The 20,761-nt window shown below is 53.3% G+C and overlaps 1 protein-coding gene across 8 annotated transcripts in view; it reads left to right on the top strand.

The window, feature by feature from the left end:
* The window catches only part of LOC142466798 (uncharacterized), a 129,712-nt gene that overhangs the window by 96,496 nt on the left and 12,455 nt on the right, over positions 1 to 20,761 (top strand). The window contains exons 1-4 of one of the 8 annotated variants that reach the window (XM_075572239.1): positions 11,714 to 12,999; positions 15,740 to 15,819; positions 16,754 to 16,870; positions 20,093 to 20,277. The gene's annotated coding sequence lies outside the window, so the exon portion shown is untranslated. Of the gene's footprint in view, positions 1 to 11,713; positions 13,000 to 15,727; positions 15,820 to 16,349; positions 16,871 to 20,092; positions 20,278 to 20,761 lie in introns of those variants that run through there. The other 7 variants (XM_075572237.1, XM_075572238.1, XM_075572236.1 and 4 more) reach the window with 7 other exon arrangements.

Below are 20,761 nucleotides of genomic sequence, written 5' to 3'. Positions count from 1 at the left end.
TTATGAACCTTGTATGTAAAAGTATAAATCTTGTATTTATGGGGAAGCACAGGGGGTGGGTAATGTATTTAATAAATAGAATGATGTTTATTGTGGGTCACTGTATTTTTTTATTGTGGGTACTGGGGGTGGGGGGGGTGTTTCCCCAACGGTATGTGGGTAGGCCTCCCTTGTGGGTACTGGGTGAGGGTGGTTAGGCCTCACGGGGGGGGGGTTAGTGTGGGAGGGTATGTAGGCATCCCGAGTGGTGGGTGAGGGTGGGTTAACCCCTTAATGACTGTAGCGGTTAATAACCGCTATGGTGATTAAGGGGTTAGGGGACATTACTTTGGATGTTTTAATTTTTGTCTCTGTTTTGCAGCAGCGGAGAGGCCATGGGCAGGTGGGTAGTGGGTAATTGGGTGTGGGTGTGGGTGTGGTTAGGCCTCATGGGGTGGGCATTGGCAGTGAGGCACTGCATTATATTTACACAGATTAGTCAAGGCAGGGAAGTTTAACAGACACAATAGGTAGGGGGAGGGGGTCTTACACAGATTACAGTCAAGGCAGGGAGGTTAAACACACACATTAAAAATATGTATTTAATGTATTTATTGTTTATTCTGCCTTAACCCTTCATTGCCTTAGCGGCTATCAGCTATGGTAATGAAGCAGCATTTCTGTATTTTTAATAATATTGTGCAGGAGCAGGGGGCCCCATGAGTTTTGATTTCTGGCTCAGGGAACCCCCTGCTCACTGTACAATATTATTAAAAATACAGAAATGCTGCTTCGCTACCATAGCACATAGCCGCAAAGGTAAAGAACGATTCTTTATTGATGTGTGTATTTTATTCATACTGTAGATGTGCAGAGGGTCTCCGGAGCTGACCGGCTTCGGTTTTAGGTCCGGGGCCCCCTGCTCCCCGAGATACAGGCCCCTTTAGGGGGTGCCGGTATCCCTCTGCTTGGTTTACAGGCCGCGGTCACGTGATCGGGACCTTTAAATGCAGAGGGATACCGGCACCTCATAAAGGGGGCTGTATCTCGGGGAGCAGGGGGTCCCCGGACCTGAAACCAACACGGTTCAGCTCCCGAGACCCCCTGCACATCTACACTATGAATAAAAATGTATTTTAAATGTATTTATTTATATTCATGTATTTATTTATTTAGATTTATTTATTTATTTTTTGGGCGGCTGCTGTGTGTGAGTTTTTTTTATTGTGGGTAGCGGGGGTGGGTGAAGGGGGTATTAGCCCCAATGGTGGTTGTTTAGGGCTTGCGGGGGGGTAGCGGGAGGGGTTAACCCCTTCATGACCGTAGCGGTATTAACTGCTACGGTCGTGAAGGGGTTAAGTGCACCCGCAACCCCCCAGCAAGTCCTAAACTCACACCAAGGGCCAAATACCCCCTTCACCCACCCCCGCTACCCACAATAAAGCGGGCACGGTGGGTTAACCCCTTCATTGCCTTAGCGGCTATCAGCTATGGTAATGAAGCAGCATTTCTGTATTTTTAATAATATTGTGCAGGAGCAGGGGGCCCCCTGAGTTTTGATTTCTGGCTCAGGGAACCCCCTGCTCACTGTACAATATTATTAAAAATACAGAAATGCTGCTTCGTTACCATAGCACATAGCCGCAAAGGTAAGGAACGAGTGTTTATTTATATATGTGTTTTATTTATACTGTACATGTGCAGAGGGTCTCCGGAGCTGAAACGTTTTGGTTTTAGGTCCGGGGCCTCCCTGCTTCCCAAGATACAGGCCCCTTTATGGGGTGCCGGTATCCCTCTTCTTGGTTTACAGGCCGCGGTCACGTGATTGGGACCTTTAAATGCAGAGGGATACCGGCACCTCATAAAGGGGTCTTTATCTCGGGAAGCAGGGCGTCCCCGGACCTGAAACCAACGCGGTTCAGCTCCCGAGACACCCTGCACATCTACACTATGAATAAAAATGTATTTTAAATAATTTTTAATGTGCCGATGTTTGCGCAGAGAGAGCAGCGGATCTCTCTCTGCTGCAAACACATCTCGCCCCCGCCGGCCCATAGTATCATTGATGTGCATATACAGTACTGTATGTGTACAGTACTGTATGTTAGGGGTTATAGGGGTTGTTGTTATACAGTATATATATATATATATATATATATATATATACTGCATTACTATTCATGAATTTATGCCATCTGGCGGACACGCGAAGCATTGCAGCCTATTAAATCCTGAACCATTATCAATTAACACATCAACCGCCCGTCAGCCGGGCATGACCCGTGGCTGGGAACGCCAAAGGAATGCGGCATGCTCCAGGTGAACAGCGTCGCATTCCAGGAACCAGCCAGGGACAAACCGGTGATTTGTTAGAATAAAGTCTGCCGCAGCAGTACCTTTAGACTGTTTCATTAACCCCTCGCTCCCCCTTGTTCTTATCTCATCTACATAGTTACATAGTAGATGAGGTTGAAAAAAGACGTACGTCCATCAAGTTCAACCTATGCTAAATTTAGACAACAGATACTTTATTCTATATCTATACTTACTTATTGATCCAGAGGAAGGCAAACAAAAAACCCCATTAAGGGGAAAATTTTTCATTATTCCAGCCAGTTTTGGCCGCAAGAATGCAAAACTCACGGTTATATCACTTGGAAACTCTAAGTCGACATTTTCTATCAGCTTTTGGTCTTAATTTGCAGGGCGCGGGCGGTTGAGCAGCAGGTTCAAATGTTCCTTCCATCTTTCTAGTTTGTCTTCAAGCGATTTTATTTGGGCACCATTTTGATCCTTAAGGCTTGATGTTGTTGCCCTCAAATTAATGCTGCAGCTTTGTAGGGTACTATAAAGGAGGCTCACATCATGCTTCCAGCTGGCCGATTCCATTTCTTGGGCCTTTGAGTTCCACCATATTTCTTTGTCCGCTTTTAGCTGCCGTTTAATTTGTCGGTTGAGGTAGAGATAATGCTTGTGATTGGTGTTCTTTATTTTAGTGCGTTCTTCAACTAAGTTTAAAGTGTTGTTTGATTTTTCTTCTCTTTATTGGGCATATTTCCTTGAGTGTTTCTATGATGGGGGTTTTAGTTGAGTTCCAGTTTTCATTTATATCCTCATTTATGAGTGGGGTGAACCGGTTGCGTAATTGAATTTGGAATTGGGCTTGATTGGTGGGGTTGGCCAGGTATGAGTAGTCTAATGTGGGTGTGGGATGAGTAACATAATGTGCTTTTAAGTGAAGCTTAAATTTGGCTCGAACTAAATGATTGTCTGACCCGATAGAAGCTCAGCGCATTACACGAACATCCTGTATCGCACTCTGAAACCTTTTATGAATCAGAAAATAGTCCAACATGTTTTGATCTCTTCCATTATTCGAAGACCAAGTTAATCTGGGACTGCTAGGAACAGTAGGAAGGCCAGAAGCTGCATTTGTGTTAAACCATCCATTTTGTCTGTAACTGGCCTGCTAAAATCATGTAGTCAGCCTTTTGCTGAAATATAATTTCTCATGTATTCAGCTTCTGCCAAGATACATTTTCTCTTTGCTCAGCTTTTTGCTGAGTAACATTTTTCTATGCTGTCAGCTTTCTGCTGTTTAAATCAAGTAAGCAATAGACTAGTCTGGGAAAGGCAAAAATGACCTTACATAGTTGCTAGAGAAATTCAAGGATTTTGATAACATGGACAATGAAAGGGCTATGTATGTCAGACAGTGCCTGTTTTAGGAGAATTACGCCCCAAGATCATTCCACTAATATGTCTTGCCCCTAAATGACGCCTGTAATCTAAGTCACGCCTAAATCACGCCTATGTTACGCCTACGTTACGCCTCTAACCAATACTTTCTTTTTTTCTGTATAAAAATCTTTCACCCTATGCTTAATAGAAGGGGGGTGGAATGACCAAAAGGTCATAATGTGTGCACCTTGCACTATACTAATGTGAAAGGAGGGAAGACCTAAATATTATAACCTGTGTGATATAGGAACAAAAACTGCAATAAAGTACGTAGGTGGTGCTGGCAGGGAAGAGGTTAATGTTGATCAAAAAGATAAAGAAAATCTCCCTATACGCCGCACAAGAGATCACCTATACCTGTGTTAAAACTTACTATTTATTAATAAACAATTAAAATGTGTTTATTGCAGCAATAATGTGAACCAAAGTATTTAAAATTATTAAATTAAAAACGGAGAGGTTAACTGTGTACCCAATAGAAACTGACAGTGTAGGTCAAAATCACTATTATCAATTAGAGTGTCCCACAACTATATAATTATACTAGAGGTGGTAGTGATTTTGCTACAATTTAATGTCGTTTGAAAGCTACTCCTAGATGGTAGTGACAAGGGTGCTGACAAGAGGAAAGAGGTCTTGAGCAGAAAGGCTCTGCTGAAATCAAGACACCCAAAGACCTATATTCCTGGACACAGGGGACCCAGGAACCTACCAGAGACTGACATGAAGTGCCACCTGCTTTAAGGGTCTGTGCGTCCCAGCCGGAAGTGACATCAGACCCGGACACCCGGAGGGCTACGTGGTATCGCGTGCTACAGCACATCTAAGCAGTGTGCACCGGAGCAGATTTCGTGACCCGAGGGAACTGCAGGACCGCCACAGATCATCAGTGGATTAAGGGTGAGCGTATTGAGCATTGTCTCAACCCTGGGGTACCCCTCTTCACTCAAACCTGCCCGGGCAGTGCACAGCTTGCAGGACTGAGACTTTCTATCGGGCTACTCCCGTTTTTAACCCCCTGGAGACCCATTAAGTGTAACCGCACATCAACTTCATCTGCACAATTTTTTTAATTACCATTTATGTATTGATTTTTATATTGTTGTTGTCCTAGAGGATTATCCCTGGGACAAGTTTATTTATTAAAGATATAGAGTTTGATCACAACCCCATATTGACTGCGCTTCCTACTTTTTCTGTTATTGTTGTCAGGGGGGAAGATAGGATGGGGAGAGAGTGGGGGGGAAGATGGGATGGGGAGAGAGTGGGGGGGGGGGAGATAGCATGGGGAGAGAGTGGGGGGGAAGATGGGATGGAGAGGGAGTGGGGGGGGGAGTGGGGGGGAGATAGGATGGAGAGGGAGTGGGAGGGGAGATAGGATGGGGAGAGAGTGGGGAGAGATAGGATGGAGAGGGAGTGGGGGAGGAGATAGGATGGAGAGGGAGTGGGGGAGGAGATAGGATGGAGAGGGAGTGGGGGAGGAGATAGGATGGAGAGGGAGTGGGGGGGGGAGATAGGATGGAGAGGGAGTGGGGTGGGGAGATAGGATGGAGAGGGTGTGGGGTTGGAGGGAGAAGGGTGGAGATAGGATGGAGAGGGAGTGGGGGGGAGGGGGTGGGGATAGAGGATGGAGAGGGAGTGGGGGGGAGATAGGATGGAGAGGGAGTGGTGGGAGAGAGGATAGAGAGGGAGTGGCGGGGAGATAGGATGGAGAAGGAGTGGGGGGAGAGGGAATGGGGGGAGAAAGGGTAGATAAGGGGCGGGGAAAGAGGATGGAGAGGGAGAGGAGGGAGTGGTGAGGTGAGATAAGATTGAGAGGGAGTGGTGGGGGGACAGGATGGAGAGGGAGGGGGGATGGAGAGGCAGTGGGGGTGGGGAGAGAGGATTGAGGGAGAGGGAGTGGGGATGGAGTGGCAGTGGCGGTGGGGAGAGAGGATTGAGAGCAGTGGGGGAGAGGGAGTGTGGATGGGGTGGCAGTGGGGGTGGGGAGAGAGAATGGAGAGGGAGCGGGGGAAGAGAGTATGCAGAGGGAGTGGGGGGGAGATAGGATGGGGAGGGTGTGGGGGGAGATAGGATGGGGAGGGTGTAGGGGGTAGAAAGGATGGGGAGGGTGTAGGGGGTAAATAGGATGGGGAGGGTGTAGGGGGAGATAGGACGGAGAGGGAGTGAGGAGGAGATAGGACGGAGAGGGAGTGAGGGGGAGATAGGACGGAGGGGGAGTGAGGGGGAGATAGGACGGAGAGGGAGTGAGGGGGAGATAGGACGGAGAGGGAGTGAGGGGGAGATAGGACGGAGAGGGAGTGAGGGGGAGATAGGATGGAGAGGGAGTGAGGGGGAGATAGGATGGAAAGGGAGTGGGGGTGGAGATAGGATGGAGAGGGAGTGGGGGTGGAGATAGGATGGAGAGGGAGTGGGGGTGGAGATAGGATGGAGAGGGAGTGGGGGGAGATAGGATGGAGAGGGAGTGGGGGGAAATAGGATGGAGAGGGAGTGGGAGGGGGGATAGGATGGGGAGGGAGTGGGGGGAAATAGGATGGGGAGGGAATGGGGGGGAGATAGGATGGAGAGGGAGTGGGGGGAGAGAAGATGGAGAGAGTGTGGGGTGAGAGGGTGCAGAGGGAGTAGGGAAAGGAGAAAGGATGGAGAGGAAGTGGGGGGGAGAGAGAGGATGGAGAGGGACTGTGGAGTGAGAGGCTGGGGGGAGGAGAGAGGATGGGTGGAGAGTGAGAAGATGGGGGGAAGGAGAGAGAGGGGGGAGGAGGGAGAAGGGGGAGGAGGGAGAAGGGGGAGGAGGGAGAGTGAGTGGGATGGAGAGGGAGTGGGGGAGAGGATGGAGAGGTAGTGGGAGTGGGGAGAGAGGATGTACTGTAGATTCAGTGGAGGGTGGAGATAGGATGGAGAGAGAGTGGGGGGGAGATAGGATGGGGAGGGAGTGGGGGGAGATAGGATGGGGAGGGAGTGGGGGGGAGAGAGGATGGGGAGGGAGTGGGGGGGAGAGGGGAGGGGGAGGGAGTGGGGGGGAGAGGGGACGGGGAGGGAGTGGGGGAGAGGGGATGTGGAGGGAGTGGGGGGAGAGGGGATGGGGAGGGAGTGGGTGGGAGAGGGGATGTGGAATGAGTGGGGAGGAGAAGGGATGAGGAGTGAGTGGGGGGAGAGGGGATGGGGAGGGAGTGGGGGGGGAGAGGGGATGGGGAGGGAGTGGGGTGAGATACGATGGAGAGGGAGTGGGAGGGGGGATAAGATGGAGAGGGAGTGGGAGGGGGGATAGAGGTAGTGGGAGGGGGGATAGAGGGAGTGGAGGGGGAGAGAGGATGGGGAGGTGTGGGGTGGAGATAGGACGGGGAGGGTGTGAGGGGGAGATAGGATGGAAAGGGAGTGGGGGTAGAGATAGGATGGGGAGGGAGTGGGAGGGGGGATAGGATGGAGAGGGAGTGGGAGGGGGGATAGGATGGAGAGGGAGTGGGAGGGGGGATAGGATGGGGAGGGAGTGGGGGGAGAGGGGATGGAGAGGGAGTGCGGTGAGATACGATGGAGAGGGAGTGGATGGGGGGATAGGATGGGGAGGGTGTGGGGGGGAGATAGGATTGGGAGGGTGTGGGGGGGAGATAGGATGGGGAAGGTGTGGGGGGAGATAGGATGGGGAGGGTGTGGGGGGGAGAGAGGATGGGGAGGGAGTGGGGGGGAGAGGGGAGGGGGAGGGAGTGGGGGGGAGAGGGGACGGGGAGGGAGTGGGGGAGAGGGGATGTGGAGGGAGTGGGGGGAGAGGGGATGGGGAGGGAGTGGGTGGGAGAGGGGATGTGGAATGAGTGGGGAGGAGAAGGGATGAGGAGTGAGTGGGGGGAGAGGGGATGGGGAGGGAGTGGGGGGGGAGAGGGGATGGGGAGGGAGTGGGGTGAGATACGATGGAGAGGGAGTGGGAGGGGGGATAAGATGGAGAGGGAGTGGGAGGGGGGATAGAGGTAGTGGGAGGGGGGATAGAGGGAGTGGAGGGGGAGAGAGGATGGGGAGGTGTGGGGTGGAGATAGGACGGGGAGGGTGTGAGGGGGAGATAGGATGGAAAGGGAGTGGGGGTAGAGATAGGATGGGGAGGGAGTTGGAGGGGGGATAGGATGGAGAGGGAGTGGGAGGGGGGATAGGATGGAGAGGGAGTGGGAGGGGGGATAGGATGGGGAGGGAGTGGGGGGAGAGGGGATGGAGAGGGAGTGCGGTGAGATACGATGGAGAGGGAGTGGATGGGGGGATAGGATGGGGAGGGTGTGGGGGGGAGATAGGATTGGGAGGGTGTGGGGGGGAGATAGGATGGGGAAGGTGTGGGGGGAGATAGGATGGGGAGGGTGTGGGGGGGAGATAGGATGGGGAGGGTGTGGGGGGGAGGGTGTGGGGGAGAGATAGGATGGGGAGGGTGTGGGGGGGGAGATAGGATGGGGAGGGTGGGGGGGATAGGATGGGGAGGGTGTGGGGGGGAGATAGGATGGGGGTGAGATAGGATGGGGAGGGGATGGGGGTGCGATAGGATGGGGAGGGTGTGGGGGGAGATAGGATGGGGAGGGTGTGGGGGGAGATAGGATGGGGAGGGTGTGGGGGGGAGATAATGTGGGAAGGGTGTGAAGGGGAGATAGGATGGGGAGGGTGTGGGGGGAGATAGGGTGGGGAGGGTGTGGGGGGAGATAGGGTGGGGAGGGTGTGGGGGGGAGATAGGAGGGAGTGGGAGGGGGGATAGGATGGAGAGTGAGTGGGAGGGGGGGATAGAGGGAGTGGGAGGGGGGATAGAGGGAGTGGAGGGGGGAAATAGGATGGGGAGGCTGTGGGGGGAGATAGGATGGGGAGGGTGTGGGGGGGAGATAGGATGGGGAGGGTGTGGGGGGGAGATAGGATGGGGAGGGTGTGGGGGGAGATAGGATGGGGAGGGTGTGGGGGGAGATAGGGTGGGGAGGGTGTGGGGAGGAGATAGGGTGGGGAAGGTGTGGGGGGGAGATAGGGTGGGGAGGGTGTGGGGGGAGATAGGGTGGGGAGGGTGTGGGGGGAGATAGGGTGGGGAGGGTGTGGGGGGGAGATAGGGTGGGGAGGGTGTGGGGGGAGATAGGGTGGGGAGGGTGTGGGGGGAGATAGGGTGGGGAGGGTGTGGGGGGGAGATAGGGTGTGGGGGGGTGATAGGGTGGGGAGGGTGTGGGGGGGAGATTGGTTGGGAAGGGTGTGGGGGGAGATAGGGTGGGGAGGGTGTGGGGGGAGATAGGATGGGGAGGGTGTGGGGGGAGATAGGATGGGGAGGGTGTGGGGGGAGATAGGATGGGGAGGGTGTGGGGGGAGATAGGATGGGGAGGGTGTGGGGGGAGATCAGATGGAGAGGGAGTGGGAGGGGGGATAAGATGGAGAGGGAATGGGAGGGGGGATAGAGGGAGTGGGAGGGGGGATAGAGGGAGTGGAGGGGGGAGATAGGATGGGGAGGCTGTGGGGGGAGATAGGATGGGGAGGGTGTGGGGGGAGATAGGATGGGGAGGGTGTGGGGGGGGAGATAGGACGGTGAGGGTGTGAGGGGGAGATAGGATGGAAAGGGAGTGGGGGTAGAGATAGGATGGAGAGGGAGTGGGAGGGGGATAGGATGGAGAGGAAGTGGGAGGGGGGATAGGATGGAGAGGGAGTGGGAGGGGGGATAGGATGGAGAGGGAGTGGGAGGGGGGATAGGATGGGGAGGGAGTGGGAGGGGGGATAGGATGGAGAGGGAGTGGGGGGAGATAGGATGGAGAGGGAGTGGGGATGGAGAGGGAGTGGTGGGGGGATAGGATGGAGAGGGAGTGGGAGGGGGGATAGGATGGAGAGGGTGTTGGAGGGGGGATAGGTTGGGGAGGGAGTGGGAGGGGGGATAGGATGGGGAGGGAGTGGGGGGAGATAGGATGGAGAGGGTATGGGAGGGGGGATAGGTTGGGGAGGGAGTGGGAGGGGGGATAGGATGGGGAGGGAGTGGGGGGAGATAGGATGGAGAGGGAGTGGGGGGGAGTGGGGATGGAGAGGGAGTGGGGTGAGATACGATGGACAGGGAGTGGATGGGGGAGATAGGATGGGGAGGGTGTGGGGGGGAGATAGGATGGGGAGGGTGTGGGGGGGAGATAGGATGGGGAGGGTGTGGGGGGGAGATAGGATGGGGAGGGTGTGGGGGGAGATAGGATGGGGAGGGTGTGGGGGGGAGATAGGATGGGGAGGGTGTGGGGGGAGATAGGATGGGGAGGGTGTGGGTGGATGGGTGGAGATAGGATGGAGAGGGAGTGGGAGGGGGGATAAGATGGAGAGGGAATGGGAGGGGGGATAGAGGGAGTGGGAGGGGGGATAGAGGGAGTGGGGAGATAGGATGGGGAGGCTGTGGGGGGAGATAGGATGGGGAGGGTGTGGGGGGGAGATAGGACAGTGAGGGAATGGAAGGGGGGATAGGATGGAGGGGGAGTGGGAGGGGGGATAGGATGGAGAGGGAATGGGAGGGGGGATAGGATGGAGAGGGAGTGGGGGGAGATAGGATAGAGAGGGAGTGGGGGGAGATAGGATGGAAAGGGAGTGGGGTGGAGATAGGATGGAGAGGGAATGGGAGGGGGGATAGGATGGAGAGGGAGTGGGGGGAGATAGAGGGGAGTGAAGGGGGGAGATAGGATGGAGAGAGAGTGGGGAGAGATAGGATGGGGAGGGTGTGAGTGGGAGATAGGATGGAGAGGGTGTGAGGGGGAGATAGGATGGAAAGGGAGTGGGGGTGGAGATAGGAGGGAGTGGGGGGGAGATAGGATTGAGAGGGAGTGGGAGGGGGGATAGGATGGCGGGGAGTGGGAGGGGGGATAGGATGGGGAGTTAGTGGGGGGAGATAGGATGGAGAGGGAGTGGGGATGGAGAGGGAGTGGGGATGGAGAGGGAGAAGGAGGGAAGATAGGATGGAGAGGGAGGGAGGAGGTGGGGGTGGGGAGAGAGGATGGAGAGGGAGTGGGGGGAGAGAGGATAGAAAGGGAGTGGGGGAAGAGAAGATGGAGAGAGTGTGGGGGGTGAGAGGATGCAGAGGGAGCAGGGAACGGAGAATGGATGGAGAGGGAGTGGGGGGGAGAGAGAGGATGGAGAGGGACTGTGGGGAGAGAGGCTGGGGGAGGAGAGAGGATGGGTGGAGTGCACCAACGATACTATTAGACTCACACGGGACCAGTGACTGCGCAGTCATACATATCCTCTCACTAGGAAGGGTGGGAGATGTATTGTGTATGTGGTTACTGGACACGGGGTGGGATCACTTGGTGAAGGGAGTAGCGTCCTGCGAGACGCATTAGTTAGTGTCTCCTCTAGAGAGGGACACCTGTTGATTTATGATACATTCATGCTATGCAGTAAAACCAGTTCTGTTTTACCACTGTTTGCTGAGTGACATATATTGTCCTGCGAGGAATCACTCCCCCTCTGGTGGGAGCCATCGTAGGTGGAGGCGCTGCACCGATTACAGGGTTACTCATAATATATGTGCCCCAAGTTCCCCGTGGCGGAAGCTCAGCCCTCTCGTGAGCCTAACAGGTAAAGCACCACACCTGGTAACAATAGGTTCTCCGCAATTACAGTACCGACACACTTTATTGCAGTGTGGTCGGTACCGCAAGCCGGGAAATCTCCCGGCTTGCTAGTGGCCGCCCCTCGGCGTGCCGCGCGTCATAGACGCGCGGTCACGCGTCTTCGGGAGCGTGCGCCCCCTGCACGCGCGTCCAGGGGCTCCCCGAGGGAGCCCTGGTGTCCCGCGATCGCGGGACAGCGGCAGGGGGTTCCGGGGGACCCGGCGGACCCGGCAGCGGTAGGGAGAGCGCCCCGATCGGAGGGCGCTCTTCCGCTGCTTCGGCGCGCGCCCGTCACTCTCGGGCGCACGCCAGGCTACTGCTGCGGCAGAGAACGGGCAAATGCTCGAATAAACTCTGCCGCAGCAGTACACTATATCTGCGATTGGTTGGGGGAATACCCGTTACATTTATATGTTAGTAAATACGTTGTTATATACTCGGTGTGTGTTTATATGTTAGCAAATACGTTATATTCTCGGTGTGTGTTTATATGTTAGTAAATACGTTGTTATATACTCGGAGTGTGTTTACTGACTATTGGGTCCTGTGAGGGGTAATTCTACTATGTTAGGATCTCTCTCAGGTGGAGGTACTGTGTACCAACGAACGTGATCACCCCATGCTCCCAGCGGCGGAGGATCAGGCCTCCTGTTAGCCACGCAGGTAACGGCAGAACAGGTAGTTTCTCTTAGCTAGGTGGTAAATGGGGATTTAGAGATAGATAAACCTACCATACACATTTTAAGTTATGGTGGTTGAAAAAGGCGACAAAAAACCTCCACCGTTAGCATATAGCCAATAAAGAATATCACTTGTGAGCACTTTCACATGTCTTAGGCTGCGTCCAGGGTATGGCTGACCACACAGGCGCGTCCGCACGCTGAGTGAACAGACTGCCTAAAGGCAGTGTTTGCATGTGTGCGGAAGCGGGCGCATGTGCGCGGAAGTGGACGCGTGTGCGCGGAAGCGGGAGGGGGCGCGCGTTCCACAAGAAATCAGTTGAAACTGATTTCTTGGTGCGACAGGCTGGTCACGTGAGCGGTTCGCCCAAACGCCTAGACACGCCCGCGGACAGCACGCGTACCATGGCCAGGGAAAGCACCCGCTTTTCCTCAGCCTCCGCACGGCTGAAATTACCATGGATCCAGCCTTAGACAGGTCTGCAACCCTGCCTTTCAACCATTATCCTCTAGCAAACAGTGCTTCCCCTGCAGCAAGGGATTCTGGGAAATGACATGCAAATGAGCACACACTGTGTCACCTTTTGCCTAAAATCCATTTACATGGAACCCATATAAGCAAGTGTGCGTGTGTGCACGCATGTGTGTGTTTATGTTAAGTTGAATTACAGCCTCAGGGGTTATGTCATATCCAGGTTACCTCCTTTATATCAACATTGGCCAAAAGGGAGGATCTGAAGCAGCTTTACTGAGATATATTAATGACCAAGAGGAGTATACACATCAACATGCAGCAGAAACTATCTTTCCCTAGCACAGTGCCTGGGAAATGTTACTGTCTTGTTTCTAATCTACGCAGCATGTGACACGTGATCTGTTTTGGAGTCTAAAAACTACAACTCCCATGATCCCCTTAGTGTGAGCATGCGCAGTAGGACACAGAGCTGTGACCTGGATGTAGTCAGTGTCTCCACTTCCGGGAAAGAGAAGGTGAAGAAATAAAGTGGTGCAGGAAGCACACAGGAGCCTTTTCTGTAAGTAACTTACTTTGTATTCAAAGCATCAGAGCAGGTATATGCAAACACGGAGTGGGAGGGGGGATAAGATGGAGAGGGAATGGGAGGGGGGATAGAGGGAATGGGAGGGGGGATAGAGGTAGTGGGAGGGGGATAGAGGGAGTGGGAGGGGGGATAGAGGGAGTGGGAGGGGGGATAGAGGGAGTGGAGGGGGAGATAGGATGGGGAGGCTGTGGGGGGAGATAGGATGGGGAGGCTGTGGGGGGAGATAGGATGGGGAGGCTGTGGGGGGAGATAGGATGGGGAGGGTGTGGGGGGAGATAGGATGGGGAGGGTGTGGGGGGAGATAGAATGGGGAGGTGTGGGGGGAGATAGGACGGTGAGGGTGTGAGGGGGAGATAGGATGGAAAGGGAGTGGGGGTAGAGATAGGATGGAGAGGGAGTGGCAGGGGGATAGGATGGAGAGGGAGTGGGAGGGGGATAGGATGGAGAGGGAGTGGGAGGGGGGATAGGATGGAGAGGGAGTGGGAGGGGGGATAGGAGGGAGTGGAGGGGGATAGGATGGGGAGGGAGTGGGGGGAGATAGGATGGAGAGGGAGTGGGGGGGAGTGGGGATGGAGAGGGAGTGGGAGTGGGGATAGGATGGAGAGGGAGTGGGAGGGGGGATAGGATGGAGAGGGAGTGAGAGGGGGGATAGGATGGAGAGGGAGTGAGAGGGGGGATAGGATGGGGAGGGAGTGGGAGGGGGGATAGGATGGGGAGGGAGTGGGAGGGGGGATAGGATGGAGAGGGAGTGGGGGGAGATAGGATGGAGAGGGAGTGGGGATGGAGAGGGAGTGGGGATGGAGAGGGAGTGGGGATGGAGAGGGAGTGGGGGGGGAGTGGGGATGGAGAGGGAGTGGGGGGGAGTGGGATGGAGAGGGAGTGGTGGGGGGATAGGATGGAGAGGGAGTGGGAGGGGGGATAGGATGGAGAGGGTGTTGGAGGGGGGATAGGTTGGGGAGGGAGTGGGAGGGGGGATAGGTTGGGGAGGGAGTGGGAGGGGGGATAGGTTGGGGAGGGAGTGGGAGGGGGGATAGGATGGGGAGGGAGTGGGGGGAGATAGGATGGAGAGGGTATGGGAGGGGGGATAGGATGGGGAGGGAGTGGGGGGAGATAGGATGGAGAGGGAGTGGGGGGGAGTGGGGATGGAGAGGGAGTGGGGTGAGATACGATGGAGAGGGAGTGGATGGGGGAGATAGGATGGGGAGGGTGTGGGGGGAGATAGGATGGGGAGGGTGTGGGGGGGAGATAGGATGGGGAGGGTGTGGGGGGGAGATAGGATGGGGAGGGTGTGGGTGGATGGGTGGAGATAGGATGGAGAGGGAGTGGGAGGGGGGATAGGATGGAGAGGAGTGGGAGGGGGGATAAGATGGAGGGGGGATAGAGGGAGTGGAGGGGGGATAGAGGGAGTGGAGTGGGGAGATAGGATGGGGAGGCTGTGGGGGGAGATAGGATGGAGAGGGAGTGGGGTGGAGATTGGATTGAGAGGGAGTGGGAGGGGGGATAGGATGGCGGGGAGTGGGAGGGGGGATAGGATGGAGGGGGAGTGGGAGGGGGGATAGGATGGAGGGGGAGTGGGAGGGGGGATAGGATGGAGAGGGAATGGGAGGGGGGATAGGATGGAGAGGGAGTGGGGGGAGATAGGATGGAGAGGGAGTGGGGGGAGATAGGATGGAAAGGGAGTGGGGTGGAGATAGGATGGAGTGGGGGGGAGATTGGATTGAGAGGGAGTGGGAGGGGGGATAGGATGGCGGGGAGTGGGAGGGGGGATAGGATGGGGAGGGAGTGGGGGGAGATAGGATGGAGAGGAAGTGGGGATGGAGAGGGAGAAGGAGGGAAGATAGGATGGAGAGGGAGGGAGGAGGTGGGGGTGGGGAGAGAGGATGGAGAGGGAGTGGGGGGAGAGAGGATAGAAAGGGAGTGGGGGAAGAGAAGATGGAGAGAGTGTGGGGGGTGAGAGGATGCAGAGGGAACGGAGAATGGATGGAGAGGGAGTGGGGGGGAGAGAGAGGATGGAGAGGGACTGTGGGGAGAGAGGCTGGGGGAGGAGAGAGGATGGGTGGAGTGCACCAATGATACTATTAGACTCACACGGGACCAGTGACTGCGCAGTCATACATATCCTCTCACTAGGAAGGGTGGGAGACGTATTGTGTATGTGGTTACTGGACACGGGGTGGGATCACTTGGTGAAGGGAGTAGCGTCCTGCGAGACGCATTAGTTAGTGTCTCCTCTAGAGAGGGACACCTGTTGATTTATGATACATTCATGCTATGCAGTAAAACCAGTTCTGTTTTACCACTGTTTGCTGAGTGACATATATTGTCCTGCGAGGAATCACTCCCCCTCTGGTGGGAGCCATCGTAGGTGGAGGCGCTGCACCGATTACAGGGTTACTCATAATATATGTGCCCCAGGTTCCCCGTGGCGGAAGCTCAGCCCTCCCGTGAGCCTAACAGGTAAAGCACCACACCTGGTAACAATAGGTTCTCCGCAATTACACTATATCTGCGATTGGTTGGGGGAATACCCGTTACATTTATATGTCAGTAAATACGTTGTTATATACTCGGTGTGTGTTTATATGTTAGCAAATACGTTATATTCTCGGTGTGTGTTTATATGTTAGTAAATACGTTGTTATATACTTGGAGTGTGTTTACTGACTATTGGGTCCTGTGAGGGGTAATTCTACTATGTTAGGATCTCTCTCAGGTGGAGGTACTGTGTACCAACGAACGCGATCACCCCATGCTCCCAGCGGCGGAGGATCAGGCCTCCTGTTAGCCACGCAGGTAACGGCAGAACAGGTAGTTTCTCTTAGCTAGGTGGTAAATGGGGATTTAGAGATAGATAAACCTACCATACACATTTTAAGTTATGGTGGTTGAAAAAGGCGACAAAAAACCTCCACCGTTAGCATATAGCCAATAAAGAATATCACTTGTGAGCACTTTCACATGTCTTAGGCTGCGTCCAGGGTATGACTGACCACACAGGCGCGTCCGCACGCTGAGTGAACAGACTGCCTAAAGGCAGTGTTTGCATGTGTGCGGAATCGGGCGCATGTGCGCGGAAGTGGACGCGTGTGCGCGGAAGCGGGAGGGGGCGCGCGTTCCACAAGAAATCAGTTGAAACTGATTTCTTGGTGCGACAGGCTGGTCACGTGAGCGGTTCGCCCAAACGCCTAGACACGCCCGCGGACAGCACGCGTACCATGGCCAGGGAAAGCACCCGCTTTTCCTCAGCCTCCGCACGGCTGAAATTACCATGGATCCAGCTTTAGACAGGTCTGCAACCCTGCCTTTCAACCATTATCCTCTAGCAAACAGTGCTTCCCCTGCAGCAAGGGATTCTGGGAAATGACATGCAAATGAGCACACACTGTGTCACCTTTTGCCTAAAATCCATTTACATGGAACCCATATAAGCAAGTGTGCGTGTGTGCACGCATGTGTGTGTTTATGTTAAGTTGAATTACAGCTTCAGGGGTTATGTCATATCCAGGTTACCTCCTTTATATCAACATTGGCCAAAAGGGAGGATCTGAAGCAGCTTTACTGAGATATATTAATGACCAAGAGGAGTATACACATCAACATGCAGCAGAAACTATCTTTCCCTAGCACAGTGCCTGGGAAATGTTACTGTCTTGTTTCTAATCTACACAGCATGTGACACGTGATCTGTTTTGGAGTCTAAAAACTACAACTACCATGATCCCCTTAGTGTGAGCATGCGCAGTAGGACACAGAGCTGTGACCTGGATGTAGTCAGTGTCTCCACCTCCGGGAAAGAGAAGGTGAAGAAATAAAGTGGTGGAGGAAGCACACAGGAGCCTTTTCTGTAAGTAACTTACTTTGTATTCAAAGCATCAGAGCAGGTATATGCAAACACGTGGCGTTTCAGGACAGACACGTCCTCTCCTCAGACCATACACCTTACTGCAATAGTGACACTAACAAGTATATACACCCCTAGGGGTTACACAATCACCTCATACCCATCACCTGTGTTTACAGCCGGGCAGCCACTGCAGCCTCAGTACTTCTGTCAGTTGAAGTCTGATGTAATCGCAGCATCTTTTGACGTTGATGATGTCACGTCGCCAAGCAACCTGGAAAACCTGTAACAAAATAGTCTCACAGGGCAGCTGAGCACATTTTCTGAACTAGATTGTAAGCTCCTCGGAGCAGGGACTCCTCTTCCTTAATGTTACTTTTATGTCTGAAGCACTATTCCAATAACCTGTTATTTATATTATTTGTTATTTATATGATTACCGCGTGTAATACTACTGTGAAGCGCTATGTACATTTATGGCGCTATATAAATAAAGACATACAATACAACTATGGAGAAGTCAAATTACATATGTAGCCCTGCTTCCCCCCTCTCCGGAAAATGTACTGCTGGCTTCTGATGTCTGTGGTGCCGTCATACTGTATATGTGAGGGTCCAGGAGAACTGAGTGGCCGCGGTGTTGTGGGGTAACAGGACAGGCTTTTGGTGATCTTTAGGTTCCACTCACGGTTTCAGCGCCTCATGCTCCGGTGAGCTCCAGGGTTCCCAGAGACAGTCCCCAGCAGAGCAGACTTTTATCACACTCCTGCCCAATAGATTGTAGACTCAGGCAGGGGTATACAAAAAAGGGATGCTTTATTTAGCAGCCACTGCTGGTGTCATACAGCAGATACAGATGGATTGAGATGGGTCCCAGACCTCTAGATGACTATAAATTAGTCTGAAAAACTGGGAGCTGCCATGCTGATATTTTCTTTCCTAGATGACTTTTCTGCCAAAACTAAGGTGTTAAAACTGAAAAGAAGCAAGTTAAAAGATGGTTCAATGTTATGAGCTTACAGTCAAAAGCAGCATTATTACACACATTTATCTGGGCATAAGATAACAAGGCAAACTACAAACGATTAGGGATATATAAATTAAAAGACATACCGCCTATTATAGATAGTGGAGGCACAGAGGATAGATCATAAGTGTTATCAAGTAGTTATTAATAATAATTGAGTAGACTTAAGTGGGATAAACAGAATAGTAGAATCCATAGCAGTCGTGGGCCAGAGTGACAGAGGTTTAAACCTGTGTCTCTGGTATATCCAACCGCATATATCTGGGTTAATAGTAGAGGCTGACCTTACCCCAGGAACCAGTTTAGTTCAAGTCACAATACTTACTTTGACAGCGATGCTGCTGCTGCCGCCCCATGAGACAGGACCAGGGCTCGGGAGCGAACACATGTCAGTGGAACGCATATGAATATAAATATGTGTTCCACTGACTTCATTGCACAGTGATTTAGTGACCCCTCGAGCTGAATCTTCGCAGATTGATCACAAGAGAACGGATTGATCGGCAACTTAGCTAAACTACTTGTCAGTGTTTGCTTTGGATTGAAGGAGAATTTTTTTTTTAAATGGCAGCATGAACTGCTGCTTTAAATCCAACCTAGCGGCGGGAAAACATGAAATCACTTGGAGTACAAGACTTCCTTGAAAAGGATGAAATTACCATTTAACCCTTTGGGTGCCCTTTTGATGTAGCTGCTATGTCACGCGTCTGGCCCCATGATGTAATAGCTACGTCATAGTAATCCTGCTGGTTTTTCTAGGGGAGATGTCATTCTGTGCTCCTGTGCAGGGCAGGACGGATCTATCACTACGTGGGATAGAAGGGAGGGGGTCTCCCTGTCGGTTCTGTCATCAGTGAGGGAGCGCTCACATGACCCCTCCGTCACTCAAAGGGTTAAAATAACTGGTTTATTTATTTGTGTATTGTGAAAGAAATCCTGTTCTGTATTTCTCCAGGAACATTTGTGTTTGACTAATGAGGGCAAGCCGAGGGGGGGGGGGCAAGAACGGAGCCCGGGGTGGGGGGGGGGGGCAAGAACGGAGCCCGGAGTGGGGGGGGGGGCAAGAACGGAGGCCGGGGTGGGGGGGGGGGGTAAGAACGGAGCCCGGGGTGGGGGGGGTAAGAACGGAGCCCGGGGTGGGGGGCAAGAACAGAGCCGGGGGCGTCTTGCCCGGGGGGGCAAGAACAGAGCCGGGGGGGGCAAGAACAGTGCTGCGGGGGGGCAAGAACGGAGCCGGGGGGGGGGTCTTGCCTGGGGGGGCAAGAACGGAGCTGGTGGGGGCAGGCAAGAACGGTGCTGGAGGGGGCAAGAACGGAGGTGGTGGGGGGGGCAAGAACGGAGGGGGTGGGGGGGCGGTCAAGAACGATGGTGGGGGGGCAAGAACGGAGCTGGTGGGGGGGGCGGGCAAGAACAGTGCTGGGGGGGCAAGAACGGAGCTAGGGGTGGGGGCAAAAACGGAGTTTGGAGAGGAGTTGAGGCACAAATGGAGCTGGGGGGGGCAAGAACGGAGCTAGGGGTGGGGGCAAAAACGGAGTTTGGAGAGGAGGGGAGGCACAAACACACACGTCTCAGTTAAGCCCCCCCCACCAGCATCAACAGCCGCCAGCAGCAACAGCCACCACCACCACCAGGGAACATCTCCTCACCTCAGACAGCAGCAGCGTGCAGAAAGCACGAAGAAGTACCGGGCTGCTAGAGCGTGCTCCACAGAGGGAGGAGGAGAGTGTAGGGAGGAGAGCCAGGGGCTGCAGTGAGTGCAGGCGGCGGCCCGGTTCCTAACAGGCCACCGGGGTTGGGGACCCCTGTATTAAGTAATAAGAAAGTAGTCACTGAAACAACACCTTGTTACATCAACCCCATTTTCTGTTTAGTTCCACCGGTCGAAAACTCACCGTTGTGTCACTTGTCGGGCACTTTTTAATTACAACAGTGTTTTTTTACTTCTTTTTTAAGTAATAAAAAAGTAGTCACTGGTGTGGCCTGTGGCTCCCATTCCTTTCAAACTGTGGGTTCATACAAGAGAGCCATTGTATATACAGTACATTGCTCTCCATTAACTTCTGTTCACCTCAAAAACTGTAGAGAAGAAAGAAAAGACAAGTCACATTATTAACAACTTGTATCTTTTTTTCAGCTCTTCCTTTATAAAATAGACATTACTTTGAGAGTTGAGACCTCACTAACTGTCCCAATTTTAGGTTTGTAAATTGTGCGAGAAACGAGGAAGAACAGAACCTTGTGGCGTTGCAGTACCACAGGAAAATCTATTACAGAACCTGCACAGAACTCCCCCCACACACAGAGCTCCTGATCTGGAGATGAATATGGGAAAGAGCTTGGTATCAAGAGGGCACGCTGTGGGAAAGTAACGCGCCAGCACCAGGTAATCAGGAATATGTGTGTTGTGTGATTTTCACATCTCTATTGTCTTATTACTGATGTTAAATTGCAAATAGTGATAGATCTGCATACACCATTGCGGGTCAACTAGTACTTAATATCACTAAACCTGACGAGTCAAAGGGCCGTATACATCAAGCTGCGTTATCCAATAATGCCATATTATCGCCCATAAAAAAAAGTGCATTATTACCGTGCAATGAATCAGCGTTACAGCGCCAAAATAAAGCACTTTTTTTCGGACATGTTGAAAGCATCAGATCCGATACAGCACAGGCATAAAACCAAATTTTCAAGTAAAAACTGCCATACATCAAGTTCGGATATTTATCGGAACGGGATGAACGGCAGAAAAACCGCAAATATTTTATCAGCTACTTCAGGCTGGCGTTAGCCCTGTCTTTCCTATGTATAAAATGTCAAATATACTGCCCATTATATACATAGGCAAGATGAGCTAAACCAAC

This window comes from Ascaphus truei, chromosome 15 (genome assembly GCF_040206685.1).
Source record: "Ascaphus truei isolate aAscTru1 chromosome 15, aAscTru1.hap1, whole genome shotgun sequence".
Lineage (NCBI taxonomy): Eukaryota > Metazoa > Chordata > Amphibia > Anura > Ascaphidae > Ascaphus > Ascaphus truei.
This window is presented reverse-complemented; position numbering and strand designations above follow the sequence as displayed.